Raw genomic sequence first — 25079 nt, 5'->3', positions numbered from 1 at the left:
TTTGTTCAGAATGGTCGAAAAATTTAATAAGTATATCTTTGAGGATGACTTTCAAGCTTATGTCTTTCAAACTTAGAATGAAAGGCCCTTTTAGATAATCATTGGGGAAGAATTAAATAACTTCTTAGATCCCAATGTCTTTCCATTTACAAATTAAACAATGAAAATAAATGAAAGCGGTAAGGGTATTTCAAATAAGATACTGAAAAAACACAGAAAAAAAGCAAGCTAAGAAATATCCGAATGTTTCGACTTTACATACGGAAGTCTTTATTAGCGGAAACAATTAAACTAAATTAAAAAGAACATATAAAAAAATAAAATGCGGAAAAATACACAAAAGTATAACAAAGACGACAAACAAAAAATTACTATTAATAATATGCAACATATCAACTGATCGACATGCAAGATTTTTGTTTATTCTTCTGTTTTTTTTCCTTTTATTTTATTTATAAGCACTGTTTTCTTCAGTGTATATTTTTCTCCATTGATAAACGCTTAAGAACTTTATTTTATATACTTGGGCTTTTTATTACTAAAAGTATATTTTTTTTTTCTCTGTTTTTTTCATGTCTTATTTTAAATACGATACCCGTTTCTCTTTATTTTCATTTTTTTAATTTATTGATGTAGAATTTGCTCCTTCGCCTCCTTTCATCTGGATTAAATTTGACTAAATGGGCAACATGAGTACCAGACCATGATTGCTCCGCTCTTATTACGGATTAAATGAAAAAAAACAATTTTTTTTAACTGAAAGTAAGGAGCAACATTAAAACTTAAGACGATCCGAAATTATTTCGTATATGAAAGGGGCTGTCCCCTCCTCAACGCCTCACTCTTTACGCTAAAGTTTTTCGTTGTTTTAAAAAATAGCGTTGTGAGAAAGAGTCTAACTTTAGCGTAAAGAGCGAGGCGTTGAGAAGGAGACAGCCCCTTTCATGTACGGAATAATTTCTGTTCATTTTAAGTTTTAATGTCGTTCCTTACTTTCAATTAAAAAACTGTTTTTTTTTTATTTAATTTTTGAACGTTTATGAAATAATGCAGGTTTTGATTTTGGCTCACCGTACATGAATAATCAAAACAAAATTTGCATATTAATTTTACTTTTATTTGGTTAAATGGCTTTCTCAAAAGTTGTTTAATTTTATTTACGAACGTTTTTATTAGTAATAAAAATACGCAACTTACGAATTAACTTACGTAACGAACTTCTATATTCAAACTTTTTAAATACATATATTAGGGGGTTCACCCCCTTGTCAATATCTCGCTCTTTACGCTAAAGTTTGAATTTTGTTCCAATTCTTTAAAAATGACCCCTTAATCACAAAGGTCGTTAATTACGAGCTATTTAGAATAAATAGCTCTTATGAAAGTACAAAAAAAAAATCTTTGGCTTAAAGAGTGAGGTATTGACTAGGGGGTGAGCCCAATCATTTACATAATAATTTCTGTTCGTTTTAAGTTTTGATGTTGCTCCTTACTTTCAGTTGGAAAACTTTTTTTTTATTTAATTCCTGACCTTTTTTTTAAATAATTCTGGGAAATCTGACACCCCCTTCATAGCATGTCCCTTCCCCCATGTAAACTTCCCCCATGGAAAGATCCTCCCACATAACCCCTGATACCCCCCACTACCAGAAAAAATCCCCTGAAAACTTTCGTATACTTCCCAATAACCAATATGTAAACATTACCAATAACCAATATGTAAACAATACTATATGTAAACATTGGGCTAAGCTCATAACTTTCAGCCCTCCCCAGGGGACTTTGGATAATTAACTCATCCTAAAAGACATATTTAATATATTTTCGACCATACTGACCAAAATGGCTGTCTCAAAATTTTGATCGGGTGACTTTGGGAAAAAATGAGCATGGAAGGGGGCCTAGTTGCCGTTTTTTTTTTTTTTTTTTTTGTCACTTAAAAAGGGCACTAAAACTTTTAAATTACGTTCGAATTAGCCCTCCCACGATATTCTAGGACCACTGGGTCGATACGATCAGCCATGGGAAAAAAAACAACAAATAAAAACACATCCGTCATCTTTCTTCTGGCAAAAAATACGAAATTCTACACTAATTCAGGTTGGAGCTTGAAACCTCTACAGTAGAGTTCTCTGATAAGCTGAATCTGATGACTTTTAGGGGGTGTTTCCCCCTTTTTGCGAAAATCAGGAAAATATTCGAAGCCGCATAACTTTTGATGGGCAAGATTAAACTTGATGAAACTTATATATTTGAAATCAGCATTAAAATTTGATTCTTTTGGTGTATCTATTGGTATCAGAATTTTGTTTTTTAGAGCTTCATCTGGCCTTCTCAAGGCCAGAACAAAATTTGCACTACAGTTTAATATACATATACTGATATTTAGTAATCAAAATGTTAAAATTATTTGATTTATTGAAGTTATAAAAGCAAAAACATTTATATTTTACTTAGGCAGCGCGATCGTGCTGCCTATGATCTATACAACAACTTTCTATATAAACCTAATATGCCCCCAGGGCATAACTTACAGCCCTTGCACTGAGGGTTCTGAGGGGGTTATCATCCTAAAAGACCTAATTTCCAGAAAGTTCAACTACATTCAACAAATTGGATATCACAATATTTTGATTGGATGCGTTTTGGAAAATGGTGGGCGTGAGAGGGACGTTAGTCACTATCCAATCACTTTCAACTATTAAAAAAGGCAATATCCCTTTCAATTTCCAATTGAATGAGTCCTTTTGAAGTTTCCACGACAAAGCTTTCAATTAAAATTTTATATGCACCAGGGCATAACTTACAGCCCTTGCCCTGAGGGCTGTGGGGGGAGGGGTTTTCATCCTTAAAGACCTAGTTACCCAAACTTTCAACTACGCTGAATAAAATGGCTATCAAAAATTTCGATTGGATGTGTTTGGGGAAAAGCTGGGCGGGAGAGGGGGTTAGTTGCCCTCAAATCACTGTCGACTATTAAAAAAGGTACTAGCCCTTTGAATTTCAAATCGAATGAGCACTTTTTCAAGTTTCTACGACAAAGATTTCAATAAAAACCTTATCTGCCCCCAGGGCATAACTTATAATCCTTGCCCTGAGAGATATGGGGATTGTCCTCCTCAATTAGATATTTTCTATCTGGAAATCAACTACACTGAACAAACTGGCTATCTCAAAATTTTTATTGGATGTTTTGGGGGAATGGTGGCCGTAGGAGGGGGCTAGCTGCCCTCCAATCACTTTCGACTATTAAAAAGGGCACGAGCCCTTTGAATTCCCAATCGAATGAGCTTTTATTGAAGTTTCTACGACATCGCCTTCTTTAAAAACCTTATATGCCCCAGGGCAAAACTTAAAACCCTTGCCATGAGGGCTGTGAGGCATAGTCCTCCTCAAAAACATATTTTCTATCTTGAAAGCAACTACGCTGAACAAAATGGCTATCTCAAAAGTTTGATTAGATTTGTTTGGGGAAATGATGGGCGTGGGGGGGCTAGTTGCCCTCCAATCACTTTCGATTATTGGAATTTTCGATAGGGCACTAGCTCTTTGAATTTCCAATCGAAAGAGCCTTTTTTGAAGTTTCTACGACAACGCCTTCTATAAACACCTTACATGCCCCCAGGGCATAACTTAAAACCCTTGCCCTGAGGGTGGTGGCGGAGAGTCCTCCTAAAAAACATATTTTCTATCTGGAAATCAACTACAATGAACAAAATGGCTATCTCCAACTTTTGTTTGGATGTCTTTGGGGGAATGATGGGCGTGGGGGGGGCTAGTTGCCCTCCAATCACTTTCGACTATTAAAAAGGGTACTAGCCCTTCGAATTTCCAATCTAATGAGCCTGTTTTTAAGTTTCTACAACAACGCCTTCTATAAAAACCTTATATGCCCCCAGGGCTTAACTTAAAACCCTTGCCCTCAGGGCTTTCGGGAGTGTCCTCCTCAAAAACATATTTTATACCTGGAAATCAACTACGCTGAACAAAATGGCTATCTCAAAATTTTGATTGGATGTCTTTGGGGGAATGATGGGCGTGAGAAAGGGATAGTTACCTTCTATTCATTTTTGACTATTAAAAAGGGCACTCTAACTCTTAGTTCTCAATCGGATGGGCCTCTTCTGAAGTTTCTGCGACGACCACTTCCATATGAAGTGCCCTGCTCATAAGGAAAAAAATAATAAATTGTACTGTGTGTCAACATCGTTCTTATATGCCCTCGGGGCATAACTTAAAACCCTTGCCCCGAGAGTTGTGGTGGAGTGTCCTCCTCAAAAACATATTTTCTAACTGGAAATCAACTACGCTGAACAAAATGGTTATCTCAAATTTTGATTGGATGTGTTTGGGGGAATTATGGGTGTGAGAGGGGGCTAGTTGCCCTCCAATCACTTTCGACTATAGAAAAAGGCCACTAGAACTCTCAATTTCCAATTGAATGAGCCCCTTTTCAAGTTTCTACGACGACCCCTTCCATATGAAGTGCCCTGGTCTAAAGGAAGAAAATAATATATAGTACATTGGGCCAACATCGTTCTTATATGCCCTCAGGGCATAACTTAAAACCCTTACCCTGAGGGTTGTGGAAGTGTGTCCTCCTCAAAACACATTTTCTACCTGGAAATCAACTACGCTGAACAAAATGGCTGTCTCAAAATTTTGATTGGATGTGTTTGGAGGAATGATGGGCTTGGGGGGGGGAGCTAGTTCCCTCCAATCACTTTCGACTATTAAAAATGTCACTAGCCACTCCAACTTCCAATCGAATGAGCCCTTTTCAAAGTTTCTGCGACAACTCCTTCGATACGAAGTGCCCAACTGAAGAAGAAGAAGAAGAAACAAATTGTGCCCACATCGTTCTTTACTTAGGCAGCGCTAGCGCGCTGCCTGTGAAAGAGAGGAAAATTCTACACGTCAGCAAATAAAAAAAGACATTTTATTACTATTTCAATTCTTATATATAAATTCTCTTATGGTCCATGAAGTTTTGGTGCTTCTTACTGCGTTCTAGTAGACAGACTGTCCTAAAATGCAAATTTAGTCTAATCTCCAAAAGATGTTTATTGAACAATTTTTTTTCTTTTATACGTAATTGGCAATTCAACATTCTTATATTTTAAAAATCTTTAAATTATGACTTCAAGATGTTAAAGAATCATTTTAGAAAGATATAAGAGCTTTGGAGGTTAAAAAGTGTAGATATAAAAATTTTTACCGTCCACTGGATTGTAAGCGCTGCAAATACGGTTAATCAAATTATTAATATGATTTACAAGCTCAGGTGCACGCTTTGAATTTTTCCTGGGAGGTGGTCATGCTCAACTAAACACCAAAAATAGTACGATTTATAGAAAAACTATAAAGAAACTTTATGGAAGATTGTGAAGACCAATATATCGAGAGTGGTCTACCAGGGGACATTCCTTAAAAACTAAGTTTTATTAACTATATAATGTTTCCATAAATATGTGTATTTAAGGCTAACATAGAAAAATATTGTTCATTAATAAAATTTACATTCACAGTCATTAGTAAGTGTTCTTTTTTTTTTTTTTTCTTTTTTTTTTATTCCCACCTCCTCTCCTCTCGGTGACTTTCAAATTTTCTTTAAAAATATCTCATAATTTATTTAATGTCACCTACTCTTTTCTTAATAAAAAACTAAAAAACTTCTTCAAAAATTTCAAAATATTAAATTTATATGTAATTGAGCATTCCAAAATATATCAGGTTATAAAAATAGAGGTATACTACATTTCAATTTTCATATACCTTTTAGGTTCATCCGATATCTCAGGCTGCCCTTCCCCCTTAGGGCACCCCTTCCATCGTGACCTTAAATTACACTTTTCAATCCTTTTTAAACAACCTCTATTTCCCCCGATATATAATTTAATTTTACCCCCCATCCCCCAAAATAACAATAAAAAAAAAAAAAAAAAAAAGTAAGAAAGAAATGAAAAACTACCTTTACAAAAAAAATACTAATAGGTATAATGTCTCATTATCCCTTCACTTCATTTCCTTTACCTTTAATACTCATCTTACCTTTCCCCTTTGGCTGCTCAATTCTCTTTAAACTTTATCTTTATCCTACTTTTATTAGTAAGTGTTCTTCAATTCCTTTAACCTTCCAAACTCGTCTAGTGGATCAAATATGTACAGGAATCCTTAGACGACAATACATATAGTAGTTGTGCTTTATAGTTTTATATAGTAGATTACTTTGTAAAATTAACATCTAATTATCTTAATCGTCCTTAATCGCACCTAGAAGTCAAACTTCTAGGTGCATTTCATGGACATCTAGGATTATGAAGATCCCCAGTCAAGAACACTGCATTATACTAAATGGAAAACCATGTTATAATTTGTTTTGTTTTCATTTTCCACCAGCTTAACAGTGATGTACGTTCTGAGCATTCAAGCTAAGTAAATTCTTAAGGTACAAATACAATCTCCTAAATCAAAAAATTAGTTTACACTTGCAAGAGAAAGGCATTTGTTGGAAGGTTAATTTGGACATACTTTTCTCTCTAATTCTTCGCCAGGAGAAGCAAACACTTTAATTGAGCGAAGAGATAGTAAGTGAATTTTTCCAAGATATTATAGCAACTCAAGAAACAGTAGTATAGATTTGAAATATGAAAAAAACTTAATTAATATATTTTAGTAGCTTAAAAATCATAGTTGTGCACTGAAACAGTCAGATATCTACTTTATGAAGAGCGTTCAATTCCCCCCGTCCCCCCTCCCCACTCTCAACACAATTTGGAGTCTGTATGATTTATACAATAATTTCTTGGAATTTCCCTATGAGTCACCTGCTTTTGCAGATTAAACCAATTCAGTATGTATTTTTTAGATGAGGAAACTCCGATACATTTTTTGATAGAGCACTCCCTATTCTAGGCCTTTTGTTTGTCCTGTTCTTGTTATATTTATGAATATCCACTTTTATTCCTGGAAACAATTTGAAAAACAGAAGAAATCACTTATCTGGATTTCAGCCTAAAAATTCTCTTCCAACTGGGACAGATGGGACAAGATTAGTTGCTGTTATGGATAAATAGGTCAAGAAAACTTATGCTTCAATGACTTTTATCCTGAATCAATGACTTTAGGAAGGGAAAACTTTTGCCATGAAATCAAAAAGTACCCCTTTTCTCCCTCAAAACTGAATTTTGTAGAAAAGTCTAGAGAGTAGCAGGATCTTTAGGGGATTAAGTTGTGATTTACGTATAGGAGAATTTATGAAATAAAACCTGAAGACACACTTTTAAGGTTATTTAGACCTCAAAACCCTTGAAAATGATCCTCTTATCCCCTAATAGTTTTGTTTCTGACCTATACTTAAGTATCGCTGCAGCCCCACCCAAATGGTTTTCATTGGCATTCCCTTCCTTCCCTTATTCCCTGGCATTCCCTTACTGAGATTACTTCAAAAACTCTTTGCTAATTTCTCTTCAAAGTAAGGATCGTCACTAAAACCTAGGTTATGATGATCAAATGGTGATTACAAACGATTTCTCCTCCTAATACCCCCTTGAAGAGAATAGCGAACGGCTTTTGGTCTTTCTTTCTGGTCTTCAACAATCTCAATGATGATTTTTAGGCTTGAGAGCTATGATATGCTGGCTAGTTTCTATTAAAGTCCTAGAAAATAGCTTAGCGATTAAAAAAGTTTCCCCAAACAATAATTATCCTCCTTATCTTAAATCAACCCCACGCTTCTTGCTTGGACAAGATCTATCCCGAACGAAAAAGCATGAATAGCCCTTCGCGTGTAAATTAGCAAAGTCTTCGCAGTACAGGTGGTGATCTCTTGATACTCCGCCCTCAGCTGGGAGTATTATGTATTGTTGGGGTAAATTCCCGTCAGATCAACTATTACACCCAGGCAAACCCACTCCACCTTCTCGAACTCCAGACAACCAATCTTCCATACTCTGACATACAAATTTTTAATTGTATATCCTCACCGCCCTTCCTCAGACCAAAGATTTTTTTAACAAATCTGAATTGTGCTCCTTGCTACGAGCTCAGAAAATCCGAAATGTGGACTAGAGGTCCACATTTAAGCACATAAGGTTCATATGATTGCCGCAACAGAAGTCTAAGCACAAAACCTGGATCTGGTCAGAATAAATTACCACTTCTAATTCATAAGACTTTGTCCTCATGGCCGATCTCTAGATTAATTAAAAAAAATTTCCCCCAAAATAAGTTTTTCAAAGAAAAGTAAAGAACTCCATTAAACCAAAAATGAGCAAAGATAAAATCAAATAATCTACCAAGTATGAAACTACCACAAATCAGCATCGATGAATAAATGAAATCCAAAACGAACAGAAATTACAATAAATAACCGAGTCAAACTCAAAACGAGCAGAAATTAACATGACTATAGCTCAAAGCCCCTATGCCTTCCCAGGACCAGAACATAATTTGCACTTTACTGAGAAAAATACAAATAAATGTGCATTGTCAGTTTAATATATATATATACTGCCATTTCGTAATTAAAATGTTAATATTCTTTGATTTATTAAGTTATCAAAGTAAAAAACATCTATATTTTTTCAGTAAAGTGCAAATTATGTTTTCGTCCTGGGAAGGCATTGGGGTTTTGAGCCCTATTCATGTTAATTTCTGCTCGTATTCATATTATGCTTTGATATTATGATAAATTTGTGTGGACAAGTGTAAGATACAAATGTTCACCATATCAATTTGCTGTGACTGTTTTATGCTACTTTTATTGTTCTCCGGGTCAAAGCTCTACATACATACAGCGATTCCCGTAATTATGCAGAATTGCCAACTTTGTCCCCAGCAAAAACCCAATTGCCCGAGTTTTCCTAAAAGGTGATACTAATTATCTATTATTAGATTTCTTTGTAAAATCGCCGAACTTAAATGAAAATACCAACAACCACAACAACCACAGGCAGGTCTGCTCTTAGTTTCTTAAATATTTAAAAAAAAACAATTTTTATAACTAAAAGTAAGGAGCAACATCAAAACCTAAAACGGACAGAAATTATTACGTATATGAGGGGGTATGACCCCTACTTAAGACCTCACTCTTTACGCTAAAGTTTGACTTTGTGTCCCAATCCTTTAAGAACGACTCTTGAAACACAAGGGCCATTTATTTAGAGTAATAAGCTTTTTTAAAAGTTCTAAAAAAAACTTTAGCGTAAAGAGCGGGGTGGGGCAACCCCCTGACTTAACTTCTGGTCGTTTTTGAATAATGTAAGGTATACATTGAAAGGATGATCGTAGAAAATTCGGAGGGGCTCATTAAACTGGTAATCAGAAGCTCTAGTGCTCTTTGTAAGACTCAAAGTAATCGGAAAGTGGATACTCCCCCCCCCCTAACACCTCGTATTTTCCGGAATTGCTTCTGATAGAAATTTAGCGATGGCCATTTGTTGTCGTAGAAACTTCGAAAATAGCTCGTTCAATTGGATGCTGAAAGGGCTAGTTCCCTGTTTAATGGTCGAAAGTCATTGGAGGGCACCTAATCCCGCTCCTACGCCCACCACTTCCCAAAACAAATCCAATTAAAATTTGGAGATAGACATTTTGGTCAACGTAATTGAGAGGTTCGAAAATTATGTATTTGAGGATAACAACCCCTCCAGAGCCCTCGGGGCCAGGGTTGTAAGTTATACCCTGAGGGCATATAAGGTTTACATAGAAAGGGTGATCGTATAAACTTCGGAGAGAGCTCATTGAACTTTTAATCAGAAGTTCTACTGTCCTTTCTAAGATTCAGAGTGATCGGAGGTTGCATACCCCCCCCCACCACAGCTCGTATTTTTCCGAAATGTATCTGATAGGGCCTAGACATTTTGAGATGGCCATTTGTTGACGTAAAAACTTCGAAAAAGGCTCATTCGATTTAGAGTCAAACATTTATAAGTCAACCCTTTTAAGAGTCAAATATTAGGAGATCAATAAGCCCCCCCCCCCTCTCCCTGATATCTTCTAACGCATTCAATTGAAACTGTGAGACAACCATTTTGTCACCAATAGTGCACATTGTTACATTGTGTATATAATAGCCTACACAATGTATTATTATTTTTTATTTTTTTTTTTGGTTTTACATCAGGGCACTTCGTATCGAAGGAGTTGTCGTAAAAAACTTCGAAAAAGGCTCATTTGATTGGAGATTGAAAGGGCTAGTGCCCTTTTTAATAATCGAAAGCTATTGGATGGCAACTAACACCCCTCCCACGCCCACCATTTCCCCAAACACATCCAATCAAAACTTTTGAGATATCCATTTTGTTCAAAAAACTTGAAAGGTCCAGAAATTATGTCTTTGAGGATGACAATCCCCCCCACATCCCTGAAGGCAAGGGTTGTAAGTTATACCCTTGGGGCATATAAGGTTTAAATAAAAAGGGTGATCGTATAAACTTTAGAGAGAGCCTATTGGATTGTTAATCAGAAGTTCTAGTGCCCTTTTTAAGATTCAGAGTGATAGGAAGGTGGATACCCCTTCTTCCACCTCGTATTTTCCAGAAATGTGTCTGATCGAAATTTTGAGATGGCCATTTGTTGTCACAGAAACTTCGAAAAAGGCTCATCTGATTGAAAATTGAAAGGGCTAGTGCCCCTTTTAATAGTCAAAAGGGATTGGAGGGGCACTAACCCCCATCACACGCCCATCATTTCCCCAAACACATTCAATCAAAATTTTGAGATAGCCATTTTGTTCAGCGTAGTTAAACGGTCTAGAAATTATGTCGCTAAGGATGACTCCTCCCCCCCCCCCGCCACCATCAGGGCAAGGGTTCAAAGTTATGTCCTGGGGGCATACATAGTTATATAGAGAGGGTGGTCGTATAAACTCCGGAGGGGCTCACTGGATTGGCAATCAGAAGTTCTAGTACCCTTTTTACGATCCAAAGTGATTAGAGGGCAGATACCCCCCACACATCGTATTTTCTGATAGAAATTCTGATAGAGAAGTGTATCTGATAGAAATTTTGAGATGGCCATTCTCCTTCGCAAAAACTTCAAAAAAGGTTCATTTCATTGGAAATTGAAAGGGCCTTTTTTAATATCCAAAAGCGATTGGAGGACAACAGCCCCCTCCCCCCCCAATGCTCATCAGTTTAGAAAACACCTATAATCAAAATTTTGTGATAGCCATTTTGTTCAGCGTAGTTAGAAGGTCTGTAAAATTATGTCTTTGAGGATGACAACTCCTCCCCAGAGCCCTCGGCGCAAGGGTTATAGGTTTTTCCCCGAGGGAATATAAGGATCTTATGGAAAGGGGTGGTCGTATAAACTCCAGAGGGGGCTCATTTGATTGAAAGTCAGATGTTCTGGTTCCATTTTTAAGATTCAAAGTAATCGGGGGAAGTAGCTCCCCCCCCCCCTGTACGTTTTATTTTCCAAAAATGCATCCGATAAAAAATTTCAGATATATTTGTTCAAAAATAGTCCAAAGATCATATAACAAAGCCTTTGGGGTGGCTAGAATTCCCCAAAGTTTGGGGGCATTTAATGTTTAATGGAAGGGGGGTCGTATGAACTTTAGAAAAGGCTCATTTAATTTGAGATTTATAGTTCCAGTTCCCTCTTAAGAGTTAAACATGATGGAGAACAACTAGCCCTCCTCCCTCACATCCTCTTTTCCCAAAACACATTCAAGTTGAAATTGTGAGACATCCATTTTGTTACCAATAGTCCAAAAATCATATAACAATGTCTTTAGGGTGGACACAGTCCCCCACGAGGTCCATGGGGCTCTGGGGGACTCGCATATAAGGTACTTATAGAACGGGTAGCTGGATAAACTTTGGATCGGATGGAGCTCATTTGATTGGAAGGCGGAAGTTTCAGTGCCCCTTTTAAGAGTCAAAAGAGAATGGAGGGACATATCCACCCCCCCCGCCCCCGCAAGCCTAACATTCCTCAAAACATATCGGATCGAAATTTTGAGAGAGCTATTTTGTTCAGCTTTGCTGAAAGGTCTAGTATTGGGAATGTCAACCACCCCACAGTCCTCAGGACAAGGGGTGTAAGTAAGGCAATTCATTCATTCTTTACATATAGCGTATGTTATCGAGAAAGGTATGCTTGTTTGAACTTTACTTTCCAAAAAGACGAAGGGAATTCAGGTGACCCTTTCGAAGAATGTTGAGGGAGTATTGAACTAAATGAAAACACGTTATGTGCATACGGATTGTCGAAAGGGTACAACACAGGAATAACTGAGTATATTAATTTGGAATATTCAGGAATGATAAGGGAGATGATCAAAAAGGCAATATTTGCATACTATTAATACTACTACAAGTACTACCACACTACTCTATTTAAACTAATCCATTTTTAGTTTGACTCGGCTATTTATTGTAATTTCTGTTCGTTTTGAGTTTTATTTATTTATTGATAGTGATTTATGGTAGTTTTACCCTTGGAAGATTATCTGACTTTATTTTTGCTAATTTTTGGCTTATTGGAGCTATTTACTTTTCTTTGAAAAACTTGTTCTGTGGAAAAAGTTTCTTAAATTAATGCTATATATAAACCATGAATGAATTGCCTAGCTGTAACCCTTGTCCTGAGGGCTGTTGGGGGGGGGGTGACATTCCTAGACACATAATTACTCAAAGTATTGATTGGATTTTTTGTAAAATGTTGGGCGTGGGGGGGGGCTGGTTGCCCTCAAATTTGACTCTTAAAAAAGGCACTAAAACATCGAATTTCTAATCAAATGAGCCTCATTCGAAATCTAGACGACCACCCATTCCATAAAAACCTTCTAAGCCCCCGGAGCATAACTTAAAACCCTTGCCATAGGGCTCTGGGGGGTTTTATCAACCCTGGGGGTTTTGTTATATGTTCTTTGGACTAATTTTAACAAAATGGCTATCTCACCATTTCGATCAGATACGTTTGGGAAAAAGAAGGCGTTCTGGAGGGGGGGGGGGTCAGCTGCCCTTTATCACTTTCTACTCTCAAAAAGGGAACTAAAACTTTCAATTAAATGAGCCTCCTCTAAAGTTCTCACGACCGCCCGTTCCATAAGAACCTTATATGTTTCGGCATATAACTTAAAACTGTTGTCCTCAGGTTCTGAGGGGTTGCTTCAACCCCGAAGTTCTTTTTATATGATCTTTAGACTATTTTGAAGAGAATAGCTATCTCAAATTTATATCATATGCATTTGGAGAAAAGAGGACGGGGGAGGGGCTAGTTACAATTCCATAACTTTTGAATTTTAAGAAGGTCAATAGAACTTCTTATTTCCAATCGAATGAGCCCCCTCCAAAGTTTATACGACCGTTTCTTCCATAAGAACCATATTTGTTAATAATGGGCAACTGGTATAACTTATAGCCCTTGACCTTGGGGTGGTGGGGGTGGCTATCATCCTCAAAGACATAATTACTATACCTTTCGACTACGCTGAACAAGACACCCATCTCAAAATGTTGATTGGATGTGTTTGGGAAAATGATGGACGTGGGGGAGGGGGTTGGTTGCTTTTTAACCACTTTTGACACTTAAAAAGGGCACTAGAGCTTTAAATGTCCAATTGAATGAACCCCTTTCAAATCGACTTTTTCTATATGAAGTGTCCTGGTCTGAAACTAAAATAAAAAAATAAATAATACATTGTGCCAATATCCTTCTTTACTTAAGCAGCGCTATTGCGGCGCTCACGCTTAGGCAGCGTAAAACTGATTTCTGTTCGTTCATTTTTTCACTCTATTTATTTTACTTTTGATCCTTGAACAATATGAATCGTTGCAGCGAAATTAGGTAAAGTATACTTTTAATTAAAAACTAGAATAAGGTATCCTATATTTGTATTCAAGTCGGTTCAAAAAATACGGTTTAAGATTGCTTCAGCACCCTAATACCATGCAATATTTTTCAATCTGCATGATTAATTATTATAATACAATTATAATTCACGATTTTGCAGAGGAGATTTGTAAATTGAGGCTGGGTGGAATTAATCAAGCACCATCTCATCATATTACATTCCTTGGCCTAACAATAGGTCCTACTCTTCGAGAGACTCGTAGTTCGTTTTCTTACTAAGTTTCGAGTGATAAGTACGATTTGCTAATGCTTGAATCCTCAATAGCAAGAGAAATTCAACTCACAAGTATCTTGTTTGTCTCTATGATTTAGTAATCCTAGCTCTTGTATTGGTCCTGTCTCCCTTTTGGAAGCTTTGAATGCCCAAAGTAAGAAAGATATCAGGATAAGTGCAGCTCTCTGTTCGAAATGGCAATGTTGTCGCAAAATATGGTATTTTTAAGGCTTTGAAGTTGCAAAACACAGTACTTTTGAGCCTTTGGGAGCAGTTGAGGCGGCCAATCCAGTCTGTGATAAATGGCTACAGTTTTTGGCCCACGAGTGGGTCTACCTTCTTAAGTAGATCTTTGTGCATGGTTTTCAGTGCTGGTATCCATTGTAATTGCTTTTCTTTTTCTTGTTTTTCTGTGTTTTGTTCGTACTTCACTTTTTTCTTGTTGATTGGAAGAAAAATTTAATAAAATTCACTTCAGCTCAATCACCTGAATATAAGCACTTAATGTGATTTTTTATCACATTAAGTGTGATTGTCGTCAAAATTTTCGGTACTCGTTTTTATAATATTATGCTCAAGTTCTACTAGACTACACTTGCAGAGGTTCTATCGAACTGTAATTTTGGTAAGTGAATTTCCTCGTTCCCTTTCAAAACTATGGATGATTTGGCAGCTCATAATTCTTTGACATTCTGCTTTGCGAAATCCTTTTTTCCCTTGAAGTACCCAGAACAATGAAAATAAAATATAATTGTTTCAATTGGCTAAGTCAAAAATTATCCAACAATTTATATCTTAAGAAATTAGAAAAAAATTGCTAATTTACTTCTAATTGCAAGGCCTATATATATACAGCTATGGAGTTTTTAAGAAGTATCGGGTGCCAAATAAAAAAAAAGAAAAATTGGTAAGAAAATTAGCGAAACATAAGCTAAAGACACATGGCACCAAATAGCTTAAGCTTTCTTTGGGATTCAACAGATTGTTAATGTTTGAGTTTATATGGACGAAAAGGTTTTTATGGACATTAGATTTAATTGAATAGTTTTTTATTTTAATTTTCATAGTTCAACAGGACAACAAAGACAAAAATTTGGTACGGCCTTAAAATCTTCATAATTTTGAAATTGCTGAAAGACTGATCTTAGAAAGACTAATCCTTAAAAGGAAGCCCAAGACGAGTCGAAGCTTCTTTTTTGCGTAATTGGCTTATGAGCTTCATGCAACATGGGAATCAGCCAGGAGGTGGGTTAGGCCATCCCGTTTTGAAGATCAGAACTAAACAATTCTCAAAAGAATTATCTAAAATATTGTGTAAAAATTCAAATAAAACAGACACTCACTGGGGAAGCAGGTCTGGCCCCCTCTCAAAGATCAGAACTATATACGTGTAAATAAAATTCTGTAACATCCGGAAAAAAATGACAAATATTTGGCAACAGAAGGTCTCAAAGAGCAGTCAGCGGCATTTATCATGTTTGAGCAGTCAAATTTTATATTTTATTATTCATTTCTTAGATTTACATTTAATTATTTGTATTTCATTTATATTTCATTTTATTATTTTCGTTGCATTTCATTATTTTTCTCGAGTTGAACTCATCCTCTGACCAATCTGGAAAATCTATTGGTAAAGAAGCTACTGATAAGATCTGTCCCTAATTTATTTTGTTTAATTACGCAGTATACTATTCTTTTAATAAAATAGAAAATTCCTGATACACCGAGTTGATTTTTTTATTCCATGGAAACTATGTTTTGCTGAAACTCAACTATTGATGGATTTAAGCCATAACTTTACCAAAATTTCTGACTACGAATATTTTTTTGGAAACTTTCCGTTTTTTTAACTTTGTTCTTATGTACATTGAAGTTGTGTAAAATAATTAGGAGGCTATCTCAACAATACAGCTAACACTTAATAGTTGTACCAGCATGATTGTCACATCCTATATCTTCTAAATGGTCCCAAAAAACTATTTGGCATTTTTGACTATTTTACTTACCCTTTTTACCATTATGTTAAAGCAGTTAAATAACGGTGAGATGTTTGACAAAAACATACTAGTTCAGAGTTACGATAATTGTTTATGGCAAATCCATCACATTACAATATAATCATTTTACAAATATTCCACATGATTCACGATTCGGCCGTCGTTTTCATAGTTAGTGATCCAGGGACGGTTATCTTTCAAAGGGTGGCTCACATTCGCTGCAGTTGGTTTGAGGGTGGATTCTAGGGTAATCGGAGGAGTTGATAACGAATATCGGGGTGCACAAGTTCGCACGCGTGTAGAACATGGTCATTTAGCCTATAAAGTCAAATTTGGCCTATAACGACGTCATACCGCTCTTAATTTTTTTTTTACTTGGTAAAATAAACTGAAAACTTTATAAACTGGACATATTCTGAATCCTAAGAACGAGTACTTTCACCTTTTTTTGTAGTTTTTCCCCGCAACCTTTATTTTTTTGTTAATCCTTGTTTAATTTTGAAAACAAGGTTTTTAAATATACTTTTTCTTAGTTTTTTAGGTTTTTATAAAACTTTTTGCCTGCATAATTATACTCTGTTATGCTTTATTTCAATTCTGCTCGTCATTACGAGTCAAACTATGTTCCTTTTTTCCAAAAAATCATAATTCTTTTGCAACTATTTATTTTTTCTAAATATCGTCATAGCTTTCAGAAATTAGTGTACAATGACCAAGTTTTTGTTTTTAGCTGTTAAAAAAAAAGAAAACGAAAGAAAACTGCACATCATTCGAACCTTCCAAATGTCCTTTACACGTTGTTAATAAAAACATAGCTGATACTTGAAGCTGCAAGAACATATAAGTGTTTGAACAAGAAAATTCCCCCCCCCCCAAAAAAAGAAAATGTTTTGGATAGTGCCCTTTTACTCGAAATATTTTCGAGACAACCTATGATTTTTATCTCGCCAAACAATAGATCGCTTTTTTTTAATCAAATCATGTATTTACATTCTATACAACTAATATTTTTAACTAGAAAAAAAAAAAACAAAAGACACATACCTAGTTCTGCGATGGCATGCGCGAATTTGGTATATTTTTTATGCTTTATTTGAACTATGCTCGTAATTACGAGTCAAACCATGTGCCTCTTTTCCAAAAACTCTTAATTCTTGAGCAACTATTTATTTTTTCTGTAGTAGTAGATACAATCTGGCTTATGTAGGCTCATATATGAGCCTCGAGGTGGCGAAGCCCTGTGAACGTGTGGTGCAGAGGTAACTAAGGCTGATTTAAGATACTATTTTCTTTAAATCCCAGCAAAGCAGGGGCCAATGATCCAATCGGTTAGATTGGGTCAACGACCACTGATGTAGTAGACGGTAAATGTCATGATCAGCTGAAAGTAAGGTTTAGACGACTGCATTAGTAGTTTAATAGCAAAACAAATAAAAATAAAATATTTAAAACTGAACATGAAATGGTGGCTCAAATCACTTTTTCTTCTTCATCTTCGTCTTCAGACTCGTTCTGATTCACATCGGAAATTAGGCATTTTTGGGGGTCAGCTCCACACTTGCATGCGCTGTCATAGAAACCTATCTTGGAGCGTTTGCAGTGTGAGCCTCACCTCGTCTTGTCACAGTTGCAAAAGGAAAGCGATGCTAGCCCATGCAGCATCGCAGAAACTAGGTCTGGCTTCAGTTCATGATCTTCAATTCTCCAGCCCATATCGGTAGCCTGAGGTAAATTAATACAGGGCTGTGGCTTTGGATCCAAATCAGTGACTGAAAAATGCAACTTTTCAAAAGAAGCAGAAACGAGATATCAGTTGTTGGTAAACACTGAATATCCTCCAATCTTGAGTACAAATGCGCTCAAAGATCATTCAGACTGATGAAATTCGTCGCACTTCTGCCATACACTGTAGTCACAAGCTGCTTATAGACGTTGACTAAGCCATCAGTGTGCACAGATGATGGCTTCTCTGCAAGGGCTTGAACTTTATCACCTAAAGGCCCCAACAAAGTTTATGAAGACTTCGCAGCTCAAAAAAAAGTGGACCTTTCCAATTCCATACAGAAAGCTTGTGGTGTCACATCCACTCAAGCTGTGGACAAGCGGCAAGGCGTTGCGAAATGTTACTCCTAGTTTTTGTGCTGCTGTATGAATAGGTATGCAGTAGGACGGAAACTTAACCTAGAGCTGCTTGAGGTCAAGACAAGCAAGATACTAGAAGTAGTATGCAGCTAGTAAGACGATATCAGTATCGTTGGCTTGTATTATCAAAAGTGTGCTCTTTCGTCTTGTGGCAACTGCTGTGTGGTATAACACCCGAGTGTCTGCTTCCTCATGGCAACACGAGAGATTCTCATCAACTGAGCTTCCATAGTGCGTAACGGTAACAGCTCTATATCGTCTCTTCATACCTCCAGTGAGATGAACCATCAGACGGGTCAAAATTTCGTACTCCCAGACCTCGAATAGAATTTTCAAGAGTCGACCTTTGGCTGAGCGACTACTGAGAATCCTGTCCCAGAGTGTTGCAACTTTGCTGGAGGAAGTGAACGGGCTGGAAGTATTTCCTCTAGGATTTCCTCTTCTTTCTTCGCAGCCAAAAGGCTTCTTTGAGGTTGAACGAGTAGTCATCATGGGTTCTATCGTCACGAAGACCGTCATACCTATCATCAACCAAATGGATAGACTGACAAGCTTCGGTTATGTTCCTAAGAATCCTGCAATACCCATAAGTACTAATTTTCCAAGTAGTTTTCGAATATAATCGCGGAATTTGACACAAAAAGACTTATGCAGACCGGATTTGATTTGGAGGACGGAATTGCCTATGCCATAATTTCACAAATGCTTTGAAATTTACGTTAATCTTTACGAAGAACTATTTGTTGTGCACTAGAATTTGAGAATAATCTTAGGCTACTATACTGCTTTGTAATTCAATCATGTGACGGATATTCTTCAAAAAATGATTAGATTTCTTTCAATAGCATTTAATGTATTTGATATTCAATATTAAGAAGAATTTTCTTCTTGAAAATTTGATTCTTCTTGATATTCAGTGATCCAAGGCTTGCTATCGTTCAAAAAAAGGGAAGGGGTGGCTCACACCAGCTGCAGTTGGTTTTAGAGTGCATTCTAGGGCAATCGGGGACGCTTACAACGAATATCGGGGTGCACAAGTTCGCTCGCGTGTAGAACATGGTCATTTTAGCCTAAAAAATCAAATTTGACCTATAACGACGTCATACCGCTCTTGATTGTTTTTACATGGTAAAATAAACTGAAAACTTTATAAACTTGACATATTCTGAATTCTAAGAAAAAGTACTTTTCCCTGGTATTTTTAGTTTTTCCCCACAACCTTTATTTCTTTAGTTAACCCCTATTTAATTTTGAAAACATGGTTTTTTAATATACTTTTTCTTAGATTTTTCAATTTTTCTGAAATTTTCGCCCACATAAGTATATTTTTTATGGTTTATTTTAATTTGCTCGTCATTATGCATTGTATAACTATGAATTATTATATAATTTATAATATATTTAAATAATTTATAGTAATAATTTATTAATAATTTAATATGTATTTAAAAGTTAAATTTACTTAAATAGTATCCATATTACTTCTATGGATAGAGCTTATAAATAGAACTAAAGTTTACCTTGAACTAGTCATAATATTACAAATGGATTTGCTAAATAATATGTTCACCAACGGCCAATGCTGATTTAAATCTAAAGACTTGAAATATTTCTTACATTGGCCCAAAGACGTAAAACCCACTTTTGTTGAAGGAACAAAACAGGAATTTTGGCTAAATTTTTGGGAAATTGAGAATTGTTTTTACAGTCGTAGAGAAAAATTAATTAAGGCTCATTTGTTAGAAAGGCTAAATATTTTTCCGCATCTTTAGTTTTTATTTTATTGTTTCTCTGCTCTTAATATATTATGATCTGCTGGGCTGCTCCTGGACTGAAGAAAAGTCAAAGCTAAGTTTAATTATACATGTTGAAAATACATTAATCCAAATCTTCATCCACAAGGTGAAATTTTCCTTACGCAAAATGAAAATTATAAAAATAAAATATATTTTTAAATATATGTGAAATTGTAAATTACACTTTTTTAGAACAATTCTTACGTTGTTAGTGGAGTGAAAAAAAAATATTAAAGACGTCTCCCATTCTTTTGCAGCAAAAGTAGAACGCCTGACACGCCAGATCCTGCATGAAGAAAATATTACTTTAAGATTTCCTTAAAGAGTAAAAGGATTTTGACTAGGAAATTTTTCCATTGCTCTTGAAGCTAGAAAAACATTCCATCCTATGAAATTGAGGATAGTATTCAATAAGGTAAAAATATGTTAACATAATTAATATTTTGAAAAGTGCCAATATTTTCTATAATTCCTTTTTAATTCTTATTTTTCAATGTATTATTCTATATTGTGGGTATGCATATTATCATATATGTGTTTAATGGTACTTTCACACATTACAGTAAAAAAAACTTTCGCGCTATCATAACTTAACACTAATACAACTTAAAGTTGGTCTAGTATGACAGGACCTGCTTATGTATGAAAAGTTAAATTTAATAAACATAACTTAACCACTTAACATGGAAATTTATATACTTAATGTGCTGTTGAACAAGCGCAAATGTCAGGGCTTACAAAAACTCCAAACATGAGAACATCCTTTGAATACACAACGTTCTAAATTCAAAAAGTAAGTAAATAAATTCAATGTACATAATCTGGACGATGAACAGTTTTGCTTTTATCTTAAAATAGTTTTTGATGGGAAAATGTGTTATCTTGCGCTACCGTAAAATATTTGAAATTTTCCGACCTTGTTTCACCTTAAAGTTACTATGTATACCCCCGTAACAACCCCCTAACAATGCTTATCTTCAACCCCCTAACACTGCTTATCTTATTTGGTACACATTCAGAAGAAAATCAGTTACTTAGAAAAAAGTGACATTTCAATATCAGAGATGGGATTGAATCATGAGACAGGAATTTAGTTTTCCTTAATGTCATTAAACCGAATTGCAACTATATCGTGACAAATAAAGAATTCATTGGTTATTTAAAAATGCATAAGGATTTAAAATTCATTTCATGCAAAGCCCTATTGCTTGGATCGATGCAATTGTTCCTGGGATAAAAAAAAAGAACACAAGTTATGGGTATGGGTCCTAGTGAAAATAGTATTTCTTTTTTTCGTCGTGGAGTGTGATTTACAAGGATTCGGTGGAAGGATAGTGTGGCATTTTAACATTTTGATAGTTTGGCACAGTTTGGCAGGATAGTGTGGCACAAAAAAACATTAATGTCAGTCAGATTGAACTTGAAAAATTTGGCTCTTTGCAAAGAAAAAAACTTGAAAAAAAAAATGAAGTGACGGAAAATTAAAATAAACCCTGATCAGAAGATAAATTTACCTGACGCGATATGAATCATCCAATTAAATGCTTGGCAAAGTTCCTAAAACGCTTCTAACCGCGTTTGACTGCACACTGTGAAGAGACTTGCTTTCCCATGGAATAGAATTCCATGAGCAAATCAATGGTATCTTTCACCGGCGCTGTTGAAAGGACAAGACGCCCCGAATACAAGTCGGAAACCGATCAGAAACGAGAACTTAGGTTATTGGAGGTTGCAGCAATTAGTGACATGGCCTGTAATTCTTCAAAAAATTATTGCTATCGCTTTATTTTGATAAACTGAAGTATTATGAAATTAATATTAATCGAAGTCTGATGTTAATTTTGCTCGTGCAATACTGATCGCAGCCGGGTCTGAATGTCTAAATATTGGAAAAGAATAATATCAGTGGTTTCTCTTAAGCGGTATTTACATGAGGCCAAAAGAGACTTTCCTGCACAGAATTGATGTCTATTCATGGCTTTGCTTAAAAATCGTTATTTAGACAGAAATAGATATGTATGCCATTTTTAACCAGAGACAATGATTGAAAGAGTATATTTATGATCTCTTAATAGGTAGAATTTAATACCTTAGACACTGAGTTCTACACTGTAGTACTGAGTACTTGGCATTTTTTTTGTAGCCATACACTGAATTTTACATGTCATTAATTAAAAACAAAACTTTTCAAAAAACTATTTTTCTCAAATAAAAGTAAAGAGCCATATTAAAACTTAAGACAGGCAAATATGAAGCTTGTAATAAGTCAAACTTAAAACGACATGAGACCCAAAACGAACAGCAATTAAAATGAATTAATCACATCAAACATAGAGATAATAGAAACTTATATAGTTGAACAAATAGATCTTGAAAGAACAGAAATTAAAATTAATGCTCAAGTCAAAATTAAAACGAACATCAATAACTACAAATAGAATATAAGCTACCCCCCTCCTAATAACCGTAAACATTCTAAAGCATATTGCATAATTTGTGTTATTAGAAACTATATGTATTGTGAACAGTGCACTGTAATTTTTCAAAATATCGATGAAAAACAAAAAAAAGTGAAATCACTATGATCTAGATGACCGGTAGTAACTAATGAAAATATGCTGAATGTTAAATAGGTAATGATACAAACTACTGTAAATCTCAGAAACTCAAGATTCAAGGTTTTATTTTACAGTGTTTTTTTATTTTACAATTTTTAATTGTAAAAAAAGGTTAAAACATCTTTGGTTTTCAATAAAGTGAAAATGACGCAATAGGCTCCAGTTTTTCCGGTTTTGACTTAAAAGTTAAAATATCGGATTTTAATTTGAGCTTTTCAGCTGCATAAGGTGATCCGAGTGTTGGTTTTGATTATACTCGATACATTTATTGCATAAATTTCGCTCAACTAGAAATCAAAGTTAGAACGGTTTTCAAACTTAGCTCTTGATTCAACAGCGATTTCTAGATAATATTAAATTTAAAATATAGCAAGTTTTTTTTCAACTGAAAGTGAGGAGCAACAACAAAACTTAAAACGAACAAAAATTATTCCATATATAGAAGGGACTGTCCTCTCATCAACGCCCCGCTCTTTACGCTAAAGTTTTTTGCTACTTTAAAAAGTAGAGTTGTGACAAAGAGGCCATCTTTAGCACAAAGAGGGGGGCGTTGATGAGGGAACAGCCCCTTTCATAAATGGATTAATTTCTGCTCGCTTTAAGTTTTAATGTTGCTCCTTTCAGTTGAAAAAACTTGTTTTTTTATTAAAATTTCTGATCATTTTTAAATAATGCCAGGAAACGTGGCTACTCCTCCACTGACAAATTCCTCCTCCTCAAAGATTTATTCTTTCGAATATCCAATCCTGGTGAAAATTTACCCTCGACAATTACCCTTAACATCTCCACGCGTAAAGTTGAGTCTGAAGTGAGAAAGCAAGACATAAGAAGAATTTTGTATGGGAATTTTGTCAGATTCCCCCCGTGTAAAATTTCCCCTGAAAAATTCCCTCCCCCTGGAAAATTTCCCCCGAAAAATTCCCTCCCCCTGGAAAATTCCCTCCCTATGAAAAATTATTCCCTTGGAAAATTACACCAGTAGAAAATTCACCCCCCCCCTCCGAAAAATGTATTCATACTTCCCAATAGCAAATACAATACCTAAACAATAGACAAATTTTTAACTTAAAGACCTTTCCCCAGGGGCTGTGGAGGGATCCAGATATCTCGAAAGGCCTATTTATTTGGCCTTCCGACCATGCTAAACACAATGGTTATCTTAAAATTTTGATCGGACGATTTTGAGAAAAGGGGGTGTGGGAGGGGGCATGGTTGCCCTCCAATTTCTTTGGTCACTTAAAAACGGCACTAGAACTTTAAATTTCCGTTCGAATGAGCTCTTATACGATAATACAGGACCACTGGATCGACACAATCCCTCCTGGGAAAACAAAAAAACACAAATAAACCCGCAACAGTAGAAAGGCCTCAATTGATCCCACGAGAACACCGTGCTGCCACCTACAACTTTTTTTAACACCTAATATGGGCATAGCCTCCCTAGGGAGAACATGTGGTTAATTAAAACGATTGGGAATTTGGAACACCTGTGCTGTCAGTCATTAATCAAATTGTTTCCGGACAAAGTTTAATAATGTCTGACAGGTACTGTCAATCATTAATCAAATTGTTTCCGGACAAAGTTTAATAATGTCTGACAGGTGATGTCAAGATTGATTGATATATCACAAAATGGGAATTAATTTGTTGTTTCTAAGGGGAATTATTGATTCAAGAAAGGGGAATTAATTTGTTGTTTCTAAGGAGAAGGTGGGGAAGAGATATATTGATTGTGTAATGAAATGGAGAGAAGTCCCGAGAAATTGATTACATAATCGGTAGAACCCTATCAGGAGGTGCTGACGGGAATCCATTTATGGGCATAGAATGACGTAATCAACTAGGACAAATGGATTTCTGAGAAATTGATTACATAATCGGTAGAACCCTATCAGAAGGTCATGACGGGAATTCATTTATGGGCATAGAATGACGTAATCGACTAAGACAAGCAAGTTACTTTCTTAATGTTCCTCCTAAACCCATTTTCCAACTTGAAGTACTTATCTTTTTCACTCAAAACTATACTTTACAGCTTTTTGAGTGTCCCAACACCAAGAAATACTTTTCAAGGAACATTTCAGATCACTTTACATTCTCACTGTTCCTCCTAAACACATTTTCAAACTTTATGTACTTATATTTTTTTCCAAAAACTAGACTTTAAAGCTTTGTGGTTACCTGAACATCAAGAAATACTTTTCTAAGACCATTACAAAGTAAGTTTTTTTCTTAATGTCCCTCCTAAACCCATTTTCCAACTTGAAGTACTTATATTTTTCACCCAAAACTATACTTTAAAGCTTTTTGGATACCTCAACAAAAATAAATACTTTTCAAACACCATTTCAGAGCAAGATACTTTATTAATGTTCCTCCTAAACCCATTTTCCAACTTGAAGTACTTATCTTTTTCACCCAAAACTATACTTTACAGCTTTTTGAG

General features: G+C 35.5%; 1 protein-coding gene across 2 annotated transcripts in view; it reads right to left on the bottom strand.

The window, feature by feature from the left end:
- Ih (hyperpolarization activated cyclic nucleotide gated potassium channel Ih) overlaps window positions 1-21586 on the bottom strand; it is a 502482-nt gene extending 480896 nt beyond the window's left edge. For both annotated transcript variants that reach the window (XM_089102539.1, XM_089102540.1), the window contains exon 1: window positions 21530-21586. The gene's annotated coding sequence lies outside the window, so the exon portion shown is untranslated. The remainder of the gene's footprint in view (window positions 1-21529) is intronic.
- Window positions 21587-25079: the final 3493 nt, after the last annotated feature.

This window comes from Artemia sp. Qi Xiang Cuo, chromosome 16 (assembly GCF_049724085.1).
Source record: "Artemia sp. Qi Xiang Cuo chromosome 16, ASM4972408v1, whole genome shotgun sequence".
In the NCBI taxonomy this organism is placed as follows: Eukaryota; Metazoa; Arthropoda; class Branchiopoda; order Anostraca; family Artemiidae; genus Artemia; species Artemia sp. Qi Xiang Cuo.
Note: the sequence above shows the minus strand (reverse complement) of the source record. Positions and strands in the feature narration are given on the sequence as shown.